We start from the raw sequence: 18,736 nt of genomic DNA, 5'->3' as shown, positions 1-18,736 counted from the left end.
TGATCAGAGTGCTCCATGAATTTACTGAAAAACTTGCAACTCTATATGACAAACACATTCTTACAATAGAAGAGCTCATAGTGTGGGCATGGGAAAGGCAAAATCAAAATCTGTATATCAAATCTTAGCTGATGAACTGAATTAATTTTTTCCGGCCCCTATGTTACAAGAAACTACAGCCCACCCGAATAACAAAATTACATAACTGACTATGACAATTTCCACACAAAACACAATACAAACACAACAAGTAGAGCAATAATGATAATCTCTTCTGAAGCAACAGGCAATGATGGTTCAGACAAAATATGGCAAAAAATGTTGCAGATAGCTTAGTATCTGTTTCAAAAGACATAACTGATTTCTCTCTTCTGAATGGAGTATACCCCAGGCCACTGAAAAGAACCATAGTCCGAATTGTCCCTAAGAATGGAAACACACAAGTACCTTGTGATTACCATCCAATCAGGATCTTACCCACTGTATCCATAGCCCTGGAATATATTGTTCATGACCAAATTACAGAATAATTATGTAAATTCAATGTGTATGACAAAGACCAGTCTGGATCAAACACTTAAAAGCCCACAGGAGAATATCAACCATTATGAAAAGGATGGATTGATACTGCCAAGAGGATACACTGAGTTGCAGATAGGCACAATGAAAAGACTGTTACAAACTAAACTTTCGGCTCAAGCCTTCTTCATGAAAGGAAGGAAACACAAACACATTCACACAACCAGGCATACCTGTGATCACTATCTCCAGCAGCTTCAGCTTGGCAGTCTCTCTAAGGGGTGTGTGTGTGTGTGTGTGTGTGTGTTTTCCTTTATTTTCTGAAGAAGCCTTTGGTCAAAAGGCAAGTGTGTAACAGTCTTTTGTTGTGCATGTCTGCAACTCAACATGTCGTCTTTATGGTGAGTAGCGATCTACCCTGTTCATAATTGTTAAAAGACTGGTTAAAACCATAGCAGGAACACTGCATTAATTAAAATAACCTATAACATGAAATATGCCACGGACATTTGTGAGGCCCCAATATTGACACTGCTTGACTTCTGCAAAGTGTTTGATCCATCAACTGAGACATAATGCTCAAAAAAAGCCAACACTTGAAATCTGCTGAAATGATTTGAAAGCACTTGGGAAATGGACAGCAACTTGTCTTTTGGAATGAAAAGTTGTTCTGGAAGCACGTTCTTTCGGGAGTGCCTCAGGAGTCAGCTCTGGTTCCACAAGTATTTTCTTTATATGACAACATGATATCTCGTCAGTTCCACCCTCCTGCAAATATAATTTCTTTAATGATGATCTCCAACTTAACCTAAGTGCTAGACCTGAAGATATGAATAGTGTGACCATCCACATGAAAGATGATCTCCCTTCAGTGGTGAGATGGGCAAAAAACCTGGGTCTTAAACTAAATGTGAAAAAGTAACATATGAGTTTAGTATCCCACCAAAAATCACTAAATGCTCAGTTTTGCAAATAACTGCCGCCTATTCATCTCAGCAGTGTTCTAGTATCTTATCAAAAATCAGTAAAGAACTTTGATGGAATTTTGGATGGGCATCTCAACTGGGCATTAAACATTGTCTTCACATGCAAGAAAAGTTTCAGATGATATTTCTACAGGATGTGAAACATAAATTTGTGCAATCACTCATTCTACCAAACCTTCACTATTGTGACTTAATCCAAAATGATAAAAGTAGTGAGAACACTAGATGGTTAGAACTAATTATGAAGACCTGTCTATGTTACATCTACAATATCCATCTATATGGCCCTGTTAGTGCCCCATGTGTCCATTTAGATTAGTTGCAGCTAGACAAGCTACTCAACTACCATATATTGTGATTACTTCAAGTGGTCCTCAGTGCACAAGCACCCCTATACCTCGAATCAGGCTTAAGTACATATCTCATCATAATTGATACACAAGGTCTCATTTATATAGTAACCTAGCTGTGCCTACTCATAAAACAAAAACGTTTGCAAATTCCTTCCCTTTTGCTGTCATCTGCCTCTGGAATAAGCTACATTTCCTTCTGCACACAATTAAATGCCCTGCTGCTTTTAAGAAGAAACTGAAACACACCTTCCTGTCACCTGCATAATGGTTTCTCACAAACTAATGTATTTGCTGTTTTCCCTCTGTCAAACAGTGAAGTAAATGCTCCCATCTTTTCCCTGTTACACTTCTCTCTCTTTTAATTTCTGTCAGTCACATCACTTTCTTTCCCCCATTTCCATAACATTATGTCATGCTCCTCTCTCTCTCTTCCTTTCCCACCCTTCCTCTCATGCCCACTGGTACTAGTATCACTCACAGTTTAAAACTAGCTCCCTGTGGCCTGTCTCCATTACTGTACTCATGAATGAATGTAAACTGTGCTTAATTATTTTCTCTTTCTTAGAACAAATTGTAATAAAGGGTTGAAACTCTTTTAATGCAAGTACTGTGAAGCACAATAACAAACATTTTAAATTCCATGTGCCTGACCTCAAAAGCTTGCTCCTTCATAATTGTTCAGGAGGCCACTTCCACATTATGTTCATTGATTGGCAGCTGTGACTGCGTATCTATTGTGGTGAATGAATCAGGCTGCTGTTACATGCTACAAACAGCTCAAGCCACTACAATGCTCTGTAAGAATTTACAACACTATTGAAATAAAGACATAAGTAAACAGTAAACAATAAAAACACTGCTCTAAGCCTCTGTGTTGTCTAACACATTCATAGCAACCTAAAACAATACTTAATTCTGCTGTTTCCTTTTCCTGTATGGATTTGAGCTCAACTTTTTTGAACCATGAATTTCGTCCACTCACAAATACACAGGGAGTGAATGGGCAGAGGTTTACAACAATGTAGGTTTTGGGCATTGATTTGGGGGGGGGGGGGGGTTGTAACTCTTTCTTAAACACATCCATTTATCAGTGAGTCTGGGTTTCTCTAAAATAAATAAATGTAAACTTGAAGCAGAAGGGACAAGAGATAAATACTTAGGGAATTAAAGTGTCTTGTACCCTGAATAGCAGTTTCTAGTCAGTTCTTAGGACAAGCTGTAATAAAGGGTTAAAACTACATTATCATAAGTATTGTAAAATCCCTCTATCTCTTATGACATTTTGATCCTCTGGCCACAGATTTTAGTGACAAACATCAGCACCACCACCACCACTAACAACAACATAGTGTCCAACAAGCACAATATTTCGGCAATCAGACATGTCGCCATCGTCAGGTGCGCTGACGAATTGAGCTCCTGAGGGCAGGCGGCTGTCTTAAATCCCCTCACGAGGCGTTCTCTCCATGGTCCGCGTCCGTGTGTCAGCGGTCGGTGAGATGCTGGCGTCAGTGTCTGTGGTGGTGTTGGTTTAATTGCGTCATCTGCTCTAGTCGCCCATTCGTTTCACTGAACAGAGAAAACGAGCGGGTGACTAGGGTGGAGGAGGCAATTACACCGACACCACCACAGGCACTGACGCCAGTGTCTCACAGACTGCTGACGTATGGGCACAGACTGCAGAGAGAACGCCTCGTGAGGGGATTTAAGACAGCCGCCCGCCCTCAGGAGCTCAATTCGTCATCACACCTGATGATGGCGACATGTCTGATCACCGAAATATTGTGCCCGTTGGACACTATGGACAAGCAGTACACCCGTGGACTGTTTGAGCAACAAATATGGCGGGAGAAACTAAAGTATCACAACAACATTACAGTCCAAAATACAGGTTTATTCTAAACAATGGACCCTTTTTCAAAACTTTATATTTATTCAAGCACAGTTCCAAAATGAACAAGCTTTTATACCAATGAAAAGAGGAAGTTTCGAAGGTTCTTTTCATAATGTTTGATATCAAACTGATAAATTTAATAATTTGTAATTAATAATTTTTTTAACAATTACTTAATAATTAAAAATGTGATAAATGTTATAAATGTTCAATGTGGCCACTATTGGCTGCACGGCAAACACTGATACAGTAGCCAACCTTGTCCCATGCACACGAATGCGTATCTGCTGTTATTGAGTTCATGGCAACAGTGATCAGGTTCTGCAGATTGTTCAGAGTGGTTGGTAGAGGCAGGACGTAAACAGGTTCCTTCACATGACCCGATAAGAAATACTTGCAGGGTGTGAGATCGGGAGATCTTGGAGGCCAGAAGTCCAGAGCCAGGTCCTCAAGTGCTCTGCGACAGATCCAGTGCTGAGGAAGGGAGTCATACAAAAAGACTTGTCCATCACGGTACCTAGGGGGCGGAGCTCCATCCTATTGGAAAATAAAGTCCTGGGAATCTTTCATAATTTGACCAAACAGCTACTGTTCCAACATGCCCAGGTACATGATTCCCGTTACAGTTCTTTCCACAAAGAAAAATGGTCCATTAACCTTTGTACGGGATACGGCACAGAACACGTTAATCTTCGGTGAGTCTCTTTCATGTTGCAATGGTGACTGCGGATTTTCCAAACCCCATATGTGAAAATTGTGTCTGTTGACTTTTGCCCTAAGGTGGAATGTCACTTCATTGCTAAAAATTACACACTATGGAAATGCGTCATCCTCCGTCTTTGCTAGCACACAACTACAAGATACAAGATGCTTCTCTTTGTCACTGGGTTTGAGAGAGTGCATAAGCTGTAATCGGTAGAGATTGTTCAGCAAATGCTGTCTCAGAACTTTCCATACATTTGGTTGGGGTATTCCAAGTTCTCAACTGGCTCTATTGGTAGACTTACTGGGACTGCGCATAAAACTTTATTGAATCTGTTGGACATCACCCTCTGACACATGCCGCCGGCCTGTGCTTTTTCCTTTGCACACACTCCCAGTACGTTTAATTTGCTTAAAACAATGGATAATGCTTTTGTGATGTGGTGGTTGAATACCAGGTTTGGTACAAAATGCCCGCTACACTGCAATTTGTGACTCACTTTTCACGAACTCAAGAATGCAGATACCCTTGTGCTTCACAGTCGCCATCTCACTCACAACTGACAGTGAAATGGAATGATGGCCCTATTGCCGTGCGAACGCTACTGGCTGCTTCGGAAACCATCACCATTCGCCTGCCACAGCCAACCAAAAACTTTGAAACTTCCTCTTTTCCTTGGTATAAAGCTTCATGTTGGATTTGTACTTGAACACACATGAATTTTTGAAAATGGGTCCATTACTTAGAATGATCCTGTACTGCCGCTAAGCAAATTATACAAATCATTATCCTACTAATGAATTGCAGTACTTCCAGTTATTTTAGAGTTACTAGCAGATACTAAAACTACTAACTTAAGACCACCTTTGAGTGATCCTTGCAATCTTCTATGGCCCAGATATTTTCTGACAGATAGTGACTTGTTTTCACACAAAACTTGCTAACCGCTTTTTGTTTCCCATGTAGCATTCTCTGCAGAGTAAGCCACACATGATTACACAAATGTAGTGCCGGCAGAGATAAAAAGAAACTATCCTGTTTGTATGTTCTGTGTCCTTGAGAAGGTGTTTCACAGTGTGAACCCTAAATTTTTTGCTTCATACACGAAGATGCTATGATATTAATGGGATCTGTTTTGCATGGATAAGATTACACGTTTATTACAGAAAGCATATGGCCATGCTGATATACATACCTACAAAAGTATAACTGCACTCTGTATGAAGAACATGGTGCAGAATTCCACAAGGTACGGTATTGGATCCATTTTTGTTCTTGACTTGTATAAATAACCTGCAACTGACTTTGAAAGACTGTTGACATAGATTATGTTTGAATATGGCATAAGCTAAGTGTTCCAAACTCAGCCATACTGGACACAGCTCAGACAATGACTGAACAAGTTCACAGTAAATTATTTAACTATTAATCTTACAAAGAGTACTATTATTTAATCCCAAACAAACAGAAATGACCTTTTGTTGCCGGAGAAAGGCATCAATGATAATATGTCAAAGGAAACAATATGTGGAAAATACCTTATGCTCCAAAAGAAGAACAGATTAACATATATCATCAACACACAGTGAAACTATCAAGAAAGTCAGTCTGACATACTTTTCTCTTAGAAATAGATCTTGTTGTATGGCCCTGGAAGCCATGGTGCTGGCTTATTTCATATTTTTCAGGTCAATACACCTGAAGTAAACAAGTAATTAATTCAGCTTACATGAGTAGCAAGAGCACTGTTTAAAGTAGATCAACTGATACCTTGCAGATGTCTCTTCCCAATCCATACACTCCTTAATGATATTTATTGCTAAGAATAAAAATAACTTTCACTTAAATTGTGATTTACAATACCATGTCTGTGTCTACTGCAATACAAAACTACAAGGAGGGACCAAAAATTTCTTTTGTCTTCTCATTCAATTTCACCTGTCAAGTTTTTATGGATGAGGTGAGCCATTTGACTTCCACTGTGTTGCCTATTGTTTATTTTCTGGATCATACCCATAGCACCAGACTTAACCCATATGATGACTTTATTGAAAAAATCTGGATTGTCTTTGAATGCTTTCTTCATTTAATGACGGGCTTCAACCTGAAAATGCCTTTGATCTCTGCTGAGATGTCTTGGCATGAAGTTTGCTGCCACTCCTCACATCCCCATATCAATGGCCAAAATGTGCTGAATTGAGCTCCAGAACAACCCGGAAAAGTCCTCGAGTTGATCCATTGTCCTGCATTGATGCTTGCTGATCAGATCATGGATTTTGGTTTTTGCCGATGCTCTCGTCACTTCGAGCAGTTAAAGGGTGATCAGTGCAGGGCTGATCTTCAATGGCCATTTCTCCCTTTGTAAGCCACAAAAACTATTTGCACACTTGAGTTTTAATAAGGGCATGTTTTTGTAAGCTGCTTGCATCATCACAACAGTTTCCACTGCATTCTTGTTGAGTAAAAAGGAAAACTTCACTGCCGCACATCGTTGATAAGAAGTAGCCATTTTCTCAGGTCATGTCTGCTCTATACACCCACTCACAGACAACTGCGAGAGAAACCACACTAATCACTGTCCAGTGATGCCATCTGGCAGAATGACTTAAAGAGGTCCTACAGCAGTCCTGTGGCACACAACATGGTACTACAAGTACACAAAGCGCAGCATTACGATTCTGGTTACTTTTAGGTCCACCCTCATATAGGTGGTGCTTCCTGGTTTAGGGTTCAAAGTGATGTTCTCTATTTGGATGCAAATGTTTTCTACATGATGCAGATTACCCGGCCTCTTGTCATGGACCTCAAGTTGAATATCCACAACCAAAATAGTCCCCAAATCATTGGAGTGCAGAGAATCAAATGGTGGCACATGTCAAAATATAAAACTCAGCTCGCCACTGCTCTTAAGGTCATCAACATAGACACAGACAAGCCATTATCAGGCATATGGGACAGCATTACCAGCCACACCCTCTGTGCAGTGAATAACAGTCTTGGCAGGATGAAACCAGGCAAATGAGCAATCAATAAAGAAGTCTGGTGAGAGCAGTTGCAGCAGCCAAAACTACGACCATGTGTATGATGAACTAGACACACCTGAAGGAGTAAATAAAATGTATTGCCTTGCCAAAGCATGCCACTGAGCCACCCAGGAAATTGGACAAAAACCATCAACTCCTTTGAGACTCTCTCAACATTCTCCAGAGATGGACTGATCATTTCTGCAAAATTAACAATGAGGAATTTGACCATCCTTCATTATTGAGTGCTGACCCAGTTGCCAGACCTGTACTACCAATTACCATCCAGGACAAGGAAGAGGTCAAGATGAAAAATGGGAAGGCTGCTAGCCCTGATGAAACTCCCGCCAACGTATGGAAGATCCTTGTCAATGATGGTGCCACAATTCCTACTGCCCTCTTCAACAGAATCATTGATGAGGATATAGTCCCAGCAGTCTCGACAACTAGTGTCACATTGCCAACCTGGAAGGGAAAAGGCGATGAGACAGAATGCTCACAGTATCATTCAATTCGACTGCTTAGTCACACCGTGAAGATCTTTGAGCGGGTGGTAGATGCCAGACTCTGTGCAATTGTTTCTTTCACCCTAGATCAATAGGGGTTTGTCAAAGAACGTGAACCACAGATGCTACTCATGCCACTTGGTTACTTATTGAGGAACACCTTGAGAAGAACACGGAAATTCAGATGTTATTTCTAGACCTGGAAAAGGCCTTCAGCTTTATCTCACGTCTGCTTATTTGGCAAGCATTATGATCTCACAATGTCCTTGAAGCCTATGTCCGATCGGTACAACTGCTGTATCAAAATGTCTTTAGTAATGTCCAACTTGCAGTGGGAACATCACCCTCTTTTACAATCAATGTCGGAGTAAATCAAGGTTCAGTACCGTCATCTCTAATATTTATCCTCTGTGCAGACACTGTGACATATGACCTACAGTCACCCCACCCTTGGTAACTCTTACATGATGACAATGTTTTACTGGCAAGCAGACACCGTGAAGACCTCTAGGAACAGAAGCAGCAATGAAATCAACAACTTGGTAAATTTGGCCTCCAACTGAATATCAAGTGGACAGAATACATGGAAGTCAGTGGAGAAGACCTGAAGAAAGATGGAACAATTCAAATATCTTGGCTTACTCATATGCAGTGATGGTGAAAGTCTACCAGATGTCCGTGCCTGTGTTAACACAGCCTGGATGAAATGGTGCCAAGTGATCAGCATCCTGTGTGATCAGTCTGTGCCTTTACGCCTTAAGTCAACGGTTTATAAGGCTGTAATAAGCCCAGTCGCACTTTGTGGGTCAGAGTGTTGGCCAACGGCAACAAATCATGAGCAGGCTCTCCATTTGATGAAAATGCGTATGCTTCCATGGTTCCTAGGGCTTACCTAATTTGGCCATGCAACAAATATCGACATTTGATGGTGACTTGGAATTGCACCCATCTCAGACAAACTACTGGAAAGCAGGTTAAGATGGTACAGACACATCATGTGCAGTAAAGAAGACTTGGTGGCAAGAAAAGCTGTGCACCTGAACATAAATGTCCGACAACCTTGTGGCTGGAGTTAGACATGATGAATGGACCATATGAAGAAGGATATGGAATTCATCAATACTACCTATGAAGCTGCCCATGACAGACCCCAATGGAGGCAGATGTGTTTTCACAAGCAGATCCTGCTAGTGCTGGATAAATGCTAAGAAGAAATACACTCCTGGAAATGGAAAAAAGAACACATTGACACCGGTGTGTCAGACCCACCATACTTGCTCCGGACACTGCGAGAGGGCTGTACAAGCAATGATCACACGCACGGCACAGCGGACACACCAGGAACCGCGGTGTTGGTCGTCGAATGGCGCTAGCTGCGCAGCATTTGTACACTGCCGCCGTCAGTGTCAGCCAGTTTGCCGTGGCATACGGAGCTCCATCGCAGTCTTTAACACTGGTAGCATGCCGCGACAGCGTGGACGTGAACCGTATGTGCAGTTGATGGACTTTGAGCGAGGGCGTATAGTGGGCATGCGGGAGGCCGGGTGGACGTACCGCCGAATTGCTCAACACGTGGGGCGTGAGGTCTCCACAGTACATCGATGTTGTCGCCAGTGGTCGGCGGAAGGTGCACGTGCCCGTCGACCTGGGACCAGACCGCAGCGACGCACGGATGCACGCCAAGACCGTAGGATCCTACGCAGTGCCGTAGGGGACCGCACCGCCACTTCCCAGCAAATTAGGGACACTGTTGCTCCTGGGGTATCGGCGAGGACCATTCGCAACCGTCTCCATGAAGCTGGGCTACGGTCCCGCACACCGTTAGGCCGTCTTCCACTCACGCCCCAACATCGTGCAGCCCGCCTCCAGTGGTGTCGCGACAGGCGTGAATGGAGGGACGAATGGAGACGTGTCGTCTTCAGCGATGAGAGTCGCTTCTGCCTTGGTGCCAATGATGGTCGTATGCGTGTTTGGCGCCGTGCAGGTGAGCGCCACAATCAGGACTGCATACGACCGAGGCACACAGGGCCAACACCCGGCATCATGGTGTGGGGAGCGATCTCCTACACTGGCCGTACACCACTGGTGATCGTCGAGGGGACACTGAATAGTGCACGGTACATCCAAACCGTCATCGAACCCATCGTTCTACCATTCCTAGACCGGCAAGGGAACTTGCTGTTCCAACAGGACAATGCACGTCCGCATGTATCCCGTGCCACCCAACGTGCTCTAGAAGGTGTAAGTCAACTACCCTGGCCAGCAAGATCTCCGGATCTGTCCCCCATTGAGCATGTTTGGGACTGGATGAAGCGTCGTCTCACGCGGTCTGCACGTCCAGCACGAACGCTGGTCCAACTGAGGCGCCAGGTGGAAATGGCACGGCAAGCCGTTCCACAGGACTACATTCAGCATCTCTACGATCGTCTCCATGGGAGAATAGCAGCCTGCATTGCTGCGAAAGGTGGATATACACTGTACTAGTGCCGACATTGTGCATGCTCTGTTGCCTGTGTCTATGTGCCTGTGGTTCTGTCAGTGTGATCATGTGATGTATCTGACCCCAGGAATGTGTCAATAAAGTTTCCCCTTCCTGGGACAATGAATTCACGGTGTTCTTATTTCAATTTCCAGGAGTGTACATTAAGAAAATTGAAAATCTATATAAATTACAAATATATGTTATTAGTAATCTTTCCATACATTGCCTGATTATCTAGATTTAAACACTGAAGGTTGCTTTAGCTGCACATTGTTAAACAGGCTTCTATTCTTGTGGTACATAGATTATGGATTTTGTACCATAACACCAGCTAAATTTATCTAGTAATACAACTCAACAGCTATTTAATGTAACTGAGGTTAGATTTAGCTGTACAAAGCTCAAAAAGTGTGTAGCAGTCTGAAGATATTAATTATTTAATGCAGTTTCCAACAGTTGACTGATTTCGTTAATCTGTATTTCCTACATCCTTTATGGCTCTGCATAGTAGTAGGATCCATGGAATATGGTGAATAAATGAGCATGGCTGAACAGTGCTGAGAAAACTAGATTAACAATATTTCTTAAAACTGCCTAATGTAAAACATAACCTTTTTTCTGTACTTGAACATGGTTCCACCTCTGTGTGTCATCTTGTGTGGGTATTACTTTTATTTCTGTATAACCTTCATACAAACTTTTGCTTAGTTTTCTATTTTGGACTCAAAACCAGTGCTTCTTTTCCAGCTGTAGTAAATTCGGAGGTGGGCTCCCACACATTCAGCCGCCACACTCAAAGATGTGCTTCGTGGAATGTTGATTGTTAACAGATAACTCACTAAGCTGTTTGCTGCCAGACCTCCTGCATCTGCCACAATGTCTCAGGGCACAAGCTGCTCGAATACATGGTGCGTAGGGCACATGTAATCAGCACTGCAGTTACAAACACCAATTCGTGTATGCATTTCAGTCCAAGATGTTGGAATTGGTGATCATGTGTGCATGAGGTGCGCTTGCTTATGCTGGAATTGGCAGTTGTATGTGCATGAGGTGTGCTTGCTTGCTTTTTTGTGTGTGTGTGTGTGTGTGTGTGTGTGTGTGTGTGTGTTTTACTGATGAAAGCTGCGGCCAGAAGCTGTATGTATGTGTCGTGCCTGTCTGCCACTTGATGCATCTTCTTTATGGCAAGTAGCAATCTGGCTTATTGCACATTGTTGCAATTTGCAGTTTTATTCCTTATAATGTGGGACAACACTTCTTTGTGTCATGTGTTAGTAATGGAAAAAGAAAGTTGCACTAATTACACTTGCTATATCGATGTTGCTTGTTATGTGGTGTTTTCACTGTTACAAACAGATGTTTGGGAGCTGTACACATCAGTTCTGAGCGAGTCCAACTTAAATCAGAGCAATCATTCTTCAAAATGAGTTAAATAAGTAGTTTCTTTATGCCACTAGTAAAAAAAAGGAAGGCTGAAGAAGCAGAAATTGTCCAATATGCACATGGTCAAGACAAGGAGGATTCTGATTATGACTAGCCTGAATGTTGGCTACTGTTGCAGTTAAGTCGCTCCTGTGAGAGAAACAAGTGGTTCTATGTCAAGAATAAAATGTAGGGTGTAATCTGTGCCATGATGTCGTAAGTCTAGTGGTCGATATACATATTTGGCTTAAGGATTTCTTACCCTCATGGATTAATTAATCCTAATTTTTGTGGCACATTGAACCTAGATTATTTGCTTTCCCTTTTGTTAACAGCCAAGTATCACAGTGATATGTAGAATATCTAGTAATTTGTTGCATCACTAACAAGAAAATTTTCCAGTACCGGTATTATTAAAACGACTCTACAGTTAAATAATTATCATTTAGTTTGCCACTACTGCTGTAGTCTTACTCGGAACTAAAATTCTCGTGTCTCTTGTGTAACAAAGTTAAACTCAAATATTAACACTGCACTTAACAAGCGTAATCATTTTTGATCAAGTTAAATTGTATCCATTTTAGAATTATGTTCCTTTCGAATAAAATTTTATACTCTGGACAATCAAAACTAATGGCATGTTCTACACCAAATTTTCTTGAAAGCTACGGGAAAAATGTCACTCTGCCACTGAAGCATGCCGGCAACACTGGCCCCACCAATGCACTCTGTCAATAACCAAGTAATTTTTTCGTAGTATAAATGTCACTGATCCAAATTTTTTGCATCCTTCGAATTACCAGAAGGCGTAACTGATAAAGATCCACCGTTGACTTGTACTAATTGTCTTGAAAATGGTTTAAATTAACACAGTTCACATTAAAAAGTTAAATTCTGTATGTCTTATTTTAAACATGTAAAGTTTACACATCGGGGCAGAACAAAATTTCGCGACATACTCCATAGCAGAATTTAAATCTGTTAAACATCGGGACACACGGGTTGGGAAAGTCTGGTCTAAAACACTGCGACATTCGGCGAAATACTGTAAACTATCAGCCCACTTTGGCTGAACTTAAAATTAGTGAAAGTTGTGTAAAAAGGATTCGTAAAAACAGCGGTACACGAGATTGTGACTTACCTTTTATCAAACGAATAGTTGTCTCTGATTACGTGGACCCCACTTCTCTATTTCGCTGCAATCAACGCAATACACTGTTTTATATATAAGAATGGTTCATACGCGAGCTTTGCTAACAATGTAAAGCAAAGACTCTGTAACTACAAATTGCGAAGCAAGCTTATAATTACGCACAGCAGACCAAAGTGGATCAGAATGCGTATATGAAACTTTTATATCAATCCGTAATATTTAAAATGTGGTTTAATAATGTAGAATTACAACAAATATACCGCATTCTTCAATAAGTTCGAAAATGCGCGTAATTTTATGTCAGCGATGTATTATTTTCGGTGATTTAAAAATGCTGTCATCATACGCACATAATCTGAAACTTCATTATTTTCAACTCAGCTCTGCTAACGGTTAATTTTCCATTTAAAAACTGGGCAAAGCTGCTGCGGTACAGCGCGAGGCCCATATGACGTGCTGCAAGTGGTGTTGGAAAGCATCACAAACATCCAAAAATATGAACAGACATATGAAAAGGATTAATGAATATGAAAAGCTTTGTTTGGAGCACGGGTCTGTATGGTTGCGAGAATGGGCAATGGGAAACACGCAAATGAAACGATTAGAAGCCTTTGAAATGTAATAACGGTACCCGTACAGTATTACAGAAGACTGTTGATCAGATGGATTGATCGAGTGATGAACGCACATGCACTGGAACGAATAATAAAAAAAAAAAAAGTCTAAGGACATAATGAATGAAGAGCTAGAGTGTTCGGTCACATGCTATGACATGACTCATTGTTTTGTATGTTACGGTACGGTATTATTTTTATGATTATAAACTGTATATCTATTCAAACAAAAGCAGAACTTTACTACTCTAGTTAGCTGGAGAATCATCCTATCATCCTTAGATGCAATGTCCTTTACCTTCTAGTTGGTGTGTCGTTCCAACGACATGTAGTCAAGTGTGAACAGTGTCAGTTTTAAGTCAAACTTTTCTCCACTATTCCACTTTTGTAAGTTGATACTCCTTGATGCATCAAGCTAAAGCGCTCCGTTAGCCTGACGCAACAATTCCGTAAAACAACACGAACTTCCAAATAAGACAGCTATCGGTTTCATGTTCAAAACAGATAAATTCTAATTTCTAAATATTGTAGTTACTTCGAAACTAGAAATCGAATTTCGAAGAGTGAAACTCCGTTGACCACCTCTCTTTTATAACTACGACACTATCTGCAGATTTTACTACACTGTAGTTCCATTTGAGAAATCGAAGTTGATACCAATATATCTGTAATTAATAGAGCTGTGAAAAGTGTCTCTATGTCATTTAACGAGGACTTGCAATTCATCTAGTTGATAACAGTCACAATACTTTAAACGGATCTGGAAACGCGGTCAACGGCTTAGCGGAATCAGTCTGCATTTGAGAAACCCAGCAAGCTAAATATGTCTTTCCAGGGGAAGAACCCTAATACCTATACACTGGACCATATTCAGGATTTTCTTGCATCTATGCGGTGTAAGACCACTTGAACACCCAGTCTTCTGTCACCTTAGGGATTTAATGAAGATGCGGTAATCTGAAATACACGGCAATAAATCTACGGCGCTGTGCTACATTGCTCCTCTAGACTCGGTGAAACTTGGCATAAGAGTCGGAGTCGCGAGCACGCCTTCACTTGTGCAGGTTTTTACGAGCTTCTGCGGATGCGCAACTGGCCTGACATAATTGCCTTAAGGGCCAAATACATACGGAATTGATAAACAATGTGCACGGTTCATGGCGTACGCAACTACAAGTTAACGTCAGTGCCAGCAGGTGAACTTGCACTGGAGCATACTTATCAAAGTTCGTTAGGCCTTAAAGTGCCGCTAGGCAATAGCAAACTCCCCAGATATGCCAATTCACTCACTATAAAGTAAAATTAGATCGGATATCAGTGTATGTTATAGTTAACCTCACAGAAGAACCTATATTGTGGGATTCTGAATGAGATACAGTATGTTAAGTTTTGGATTTTATCATACAGTAATATATTTGAGGCGCTGAGAACCATAAAGTACATCAACGTCGATTGTGAGACTGGAGCATTTATTCACGCTTCCGACATCGATTGATCTTACGGTGTGTCGGGCTCTGAGCACTACGGGACTCAACGTCTGAGGTCATCAGTCCCCTAGAACTTAGAACTACTTAAACCTAACTAACCTAAGGACATCACACACATCCATGCCCGAGGCAGGATTCGAACCTGCGACCGTAACGGTCGCGCGGTTCCAGACTGAAGCGTCTAGAACTGTACTGTAGGTCCGCATTGTACGTATATCTGAACATTCACGAAAAGCTGTCTCACTGGTTTCTCCTCTATTCACTTAAATATGAAGGGTCGAAGACGGTGTGCCTTTGGCCCTTACGGCTCTCAGAGCCTCATCCGTATTTTAGTCAAGTGACCTTGTTGGTAGGTGGTACTACTCGCATTTAATCATTTCCGCAAACGGCAATTTGTGTTTGGAGTTGGTTGTTCACCGTGCAGGAATCTGCTTTCCTGTGCAGTGTCAACATGAACTCTGTTGAACCTCTATTAAGCGCTAACAGGAAAGAAAATTCTCAGGAAAAGTTAGCCGCAAAGTAAGTAGGGCCTCCCAGACCAGATCCGTTGTCTGAGAAAGTTGCGAAATCAAATAAGCTTGACTACAAGCGAACATTTACGAAAGAAGAATACAAAAGCGTAAGTTATTGTGTGGGTGCAATGTAAGAATGCCTGATTTTCAGCCCTGAAGTTAATTCGTTAACTAATACATGTATTAGGGATTTTGTAAATTTGTCCGAAAAAATAAAAAAGCACGAAAACTTCACTTACACAAAAATGCGGAACGGAAAATAGTGAAAGCTTATACATTATTTCGTTCTTGGCATAAACTGTACTTAATTATGTTCAAAAGAATACCACAAAAGCAATTCTTCATTTTTTTCGGACAAGTTATGCATAGTATTATTATTATTATTGACAACGAGTGAAGTTAACTGTTATACAGCAGATGCTAGTAATTTCGCACTCGCATATTTATCAGGATTCAAAAATTTGTAAACACCCGGAATGTATACCTACGAGTCACCACTGCAGTTATACTCTGCAAACCACCGTTAGGTGCATGGCAGAGGATGTATCCCATTGTACCAGTTATTAGGGTTTCTTCCTGTTCCATTCATCTATGGAGCGCAGTAATTATTCTGGGCTTACCCTCACGATCCCTAGATGAGCGACAGATAGGGGGTTGCAATATATCCCTGGAGTAATCGTTTAAAGTCGGTTCTTGAAACTTTGTTAACAGGCTTTCTAGGCATAGTTTACATCTGTCTTCAAAAGTCTACCAGTTAGTCCCTTCAGTATCTCTGTGACACTCCCAGGGATTAAACAAACCTGTGACGATTCGTGCGGCCCTTCTCTGTGTACCTTCAAAATCCCCTGTTAGTCCTATCTGGTATGGGTTCCACACACTTGAGCAATATTCTAGGATGGGTCACAAGAGTGATTTGTAAGCAATCTCTTTTCTAGAGTGATTGCACTTCCATAGTATTCTACCAATAAACCGCAGCAACACTCCAGAATGGATTCTGGAAATCCGCTTCTTGCTGCAGGTTTTCTACTTCCGCAATCGATTTTCGCTACCATGTAAACGCGCTACCATTTTTGAAATGTGCTTAGGCTGTCAGGTTATGAATTGTTTTAAAAAAATTCGACTAGTGTGGAGTGACTTTTTTCACAATGAAGGAGAAGTTGAAATATTACACTGAACATGAAGCTGTGTACTGCTAATATTTAATGGAAGGGAAATAGTGATTGTACTGACTAAATCAGAAACTAGAGCAGCCGATTTCCAGACGCCATATTTGAGTGGGTTAGCAGAACCGCTTCAAGTCTTAAAATGTAAACCTCGACAACGAGAAACGGTTTCCGAAAATCGGTTTTCGTCTTCCGGAAGATATGTCGCACATAAATGTAATGAGTGGGTGTAACACGGCTGATTCCCCCCCCCCCCCCCCCCCCCCTCGCCCTTCCCCAAATAAGGACGTGTTCTGGTTTCTGCGAATAAGACCACGGTCCTCACAGTCTTAACGTATGTGTTCACCAGCAAGCATATGCTGAGTGGTTTACATTAGAACAAAGACTTACACAAGTTTCCTTGTGCGAGTCGCTTTGGCAAGTTAATTTCAGGAACTTGCTGCAAGTACTTGCAGAAGTGTTTCCACCACGGTTACGTTGTGAGGTAGGCAAATGGAGCTTACAATATCGTGGTTAAAATCAGAACAGCCGCCACCATTTTTGAATTAATATTAGTGGAGATATATCATTTCGAAAAAGAAAATTAAGAGAAAAAGAAATGTTTGTATGAAAGACTGGATACAGATGCATATATATTTAAATTAACAAGAAACACTATTGAATGACATAAAATCAGAGGACTTCTCACAGATTAAAAAATTTCTTACAATGTCGTATGCAAGTTTCGTGCAACTTTTTCCTATTATATTATGCAGTCAAATATTCAAAAACAGGATACAAAAACGCGCAAGCTATTCAGCCAAGAAATTGAATTTTTATTACTCTTCGATTTTTGCGAACAGTACTGATAACTTTTATCACATATGTAATGCATTTATGTTTGATTAAAAAATCAACTAAAATTTAATGGCATCTTTAGTGCCATTCTACTTCCCTTTATGGCGAAACAAAATAAGCTGTTAGTTAATTTCGAACTTCCTTGGCTGTGGAGGCCAAACATATATTTTTAGGGGTGCCTATGGTGGATTTATAACGTGTTCATTGATGTTAGCACTAATCATGTACACGTATCTTGTGAACTGACTGGTTCCTCATCGTTTAAAGGACTTATGGAACGTATAACTAACTAACTAACTTTGTTTTGGCCCATCTGTCTTTGCACTATTCTCATTTTCGACACTGACATTTTCATACCGATATTGAAAACACAAAATTTCTGCAAGCTTGGTAAGAACTAACAGCAACTCGCAAGTTCAGCAAGTACTTGCAACCAGATGCAAGAAACTGTTAACACTAACTTGTTGAAGCTACCTCTGCAGGTTGATGAAACCTGGGGCTGTCATCTTGCAGAAACAGCTTTTTCAAGCGACTTGCGAAACTTAACTTGCCAATGGACGCACGCCTTAAATATCATAGACGGGTCCTGAGCCAAACGATGATCATTACATCCTGGATTTCCACTCAAACGCACACTGCATTCATGTTTGCATGTTTGGGCCATTCGGAGAGCAAATAAATAAGCTATGTTGAAGATTTTTCGATAATATAGTATGAATTTTGACATTTTTTACTGCGTATTATATCACTTTTCTGGCTTCAATGTATATATTACAATAACTTTATGGATTTTTTTAATATCATTTACGCCGAAAGTGCCGAACATGAGTAATTTCTCGAATGTTGTCACAGTCTGTAAAACTTCATAGTGAGCTCAAGCCCCCTGATTTGGTTCGGTAGAAGTCAATATAGGCCTACATGAAATGACAGACGTTAAGAGTACCAACATGTGTAGAGATTTCCTCTACATTCGGAATTCATGGATTTTAATGTACTTTTCGTTGTCACGGTATCTGGCTGGTAACATGAATGTGCTCACCCTGTGTACCGTCCAGTTGGTCTGACTATGATAAGTTTATAAC

The sequence above is a fragment of the Schistocerca americana genome, chromosome 1 (genome assembly GCF_021461395.2).
Source record: "Schistocerca americana isolate TAMUIC-IGC-003095 chromosome 1, iqSchAmer2.1, whole genome shotgun sequence".
Classification (NCBI taxonomy): Eukaryota; Metazoa; Arthropoda; class Insecta; order Orthoptera; family Acrididae; genus Schistocerca; species Schistocerca americana.
The sequence above is the reverse complement of the archived record's forward strand: the minus strand, read 5'-3'. Positions refer to the sequence as shown.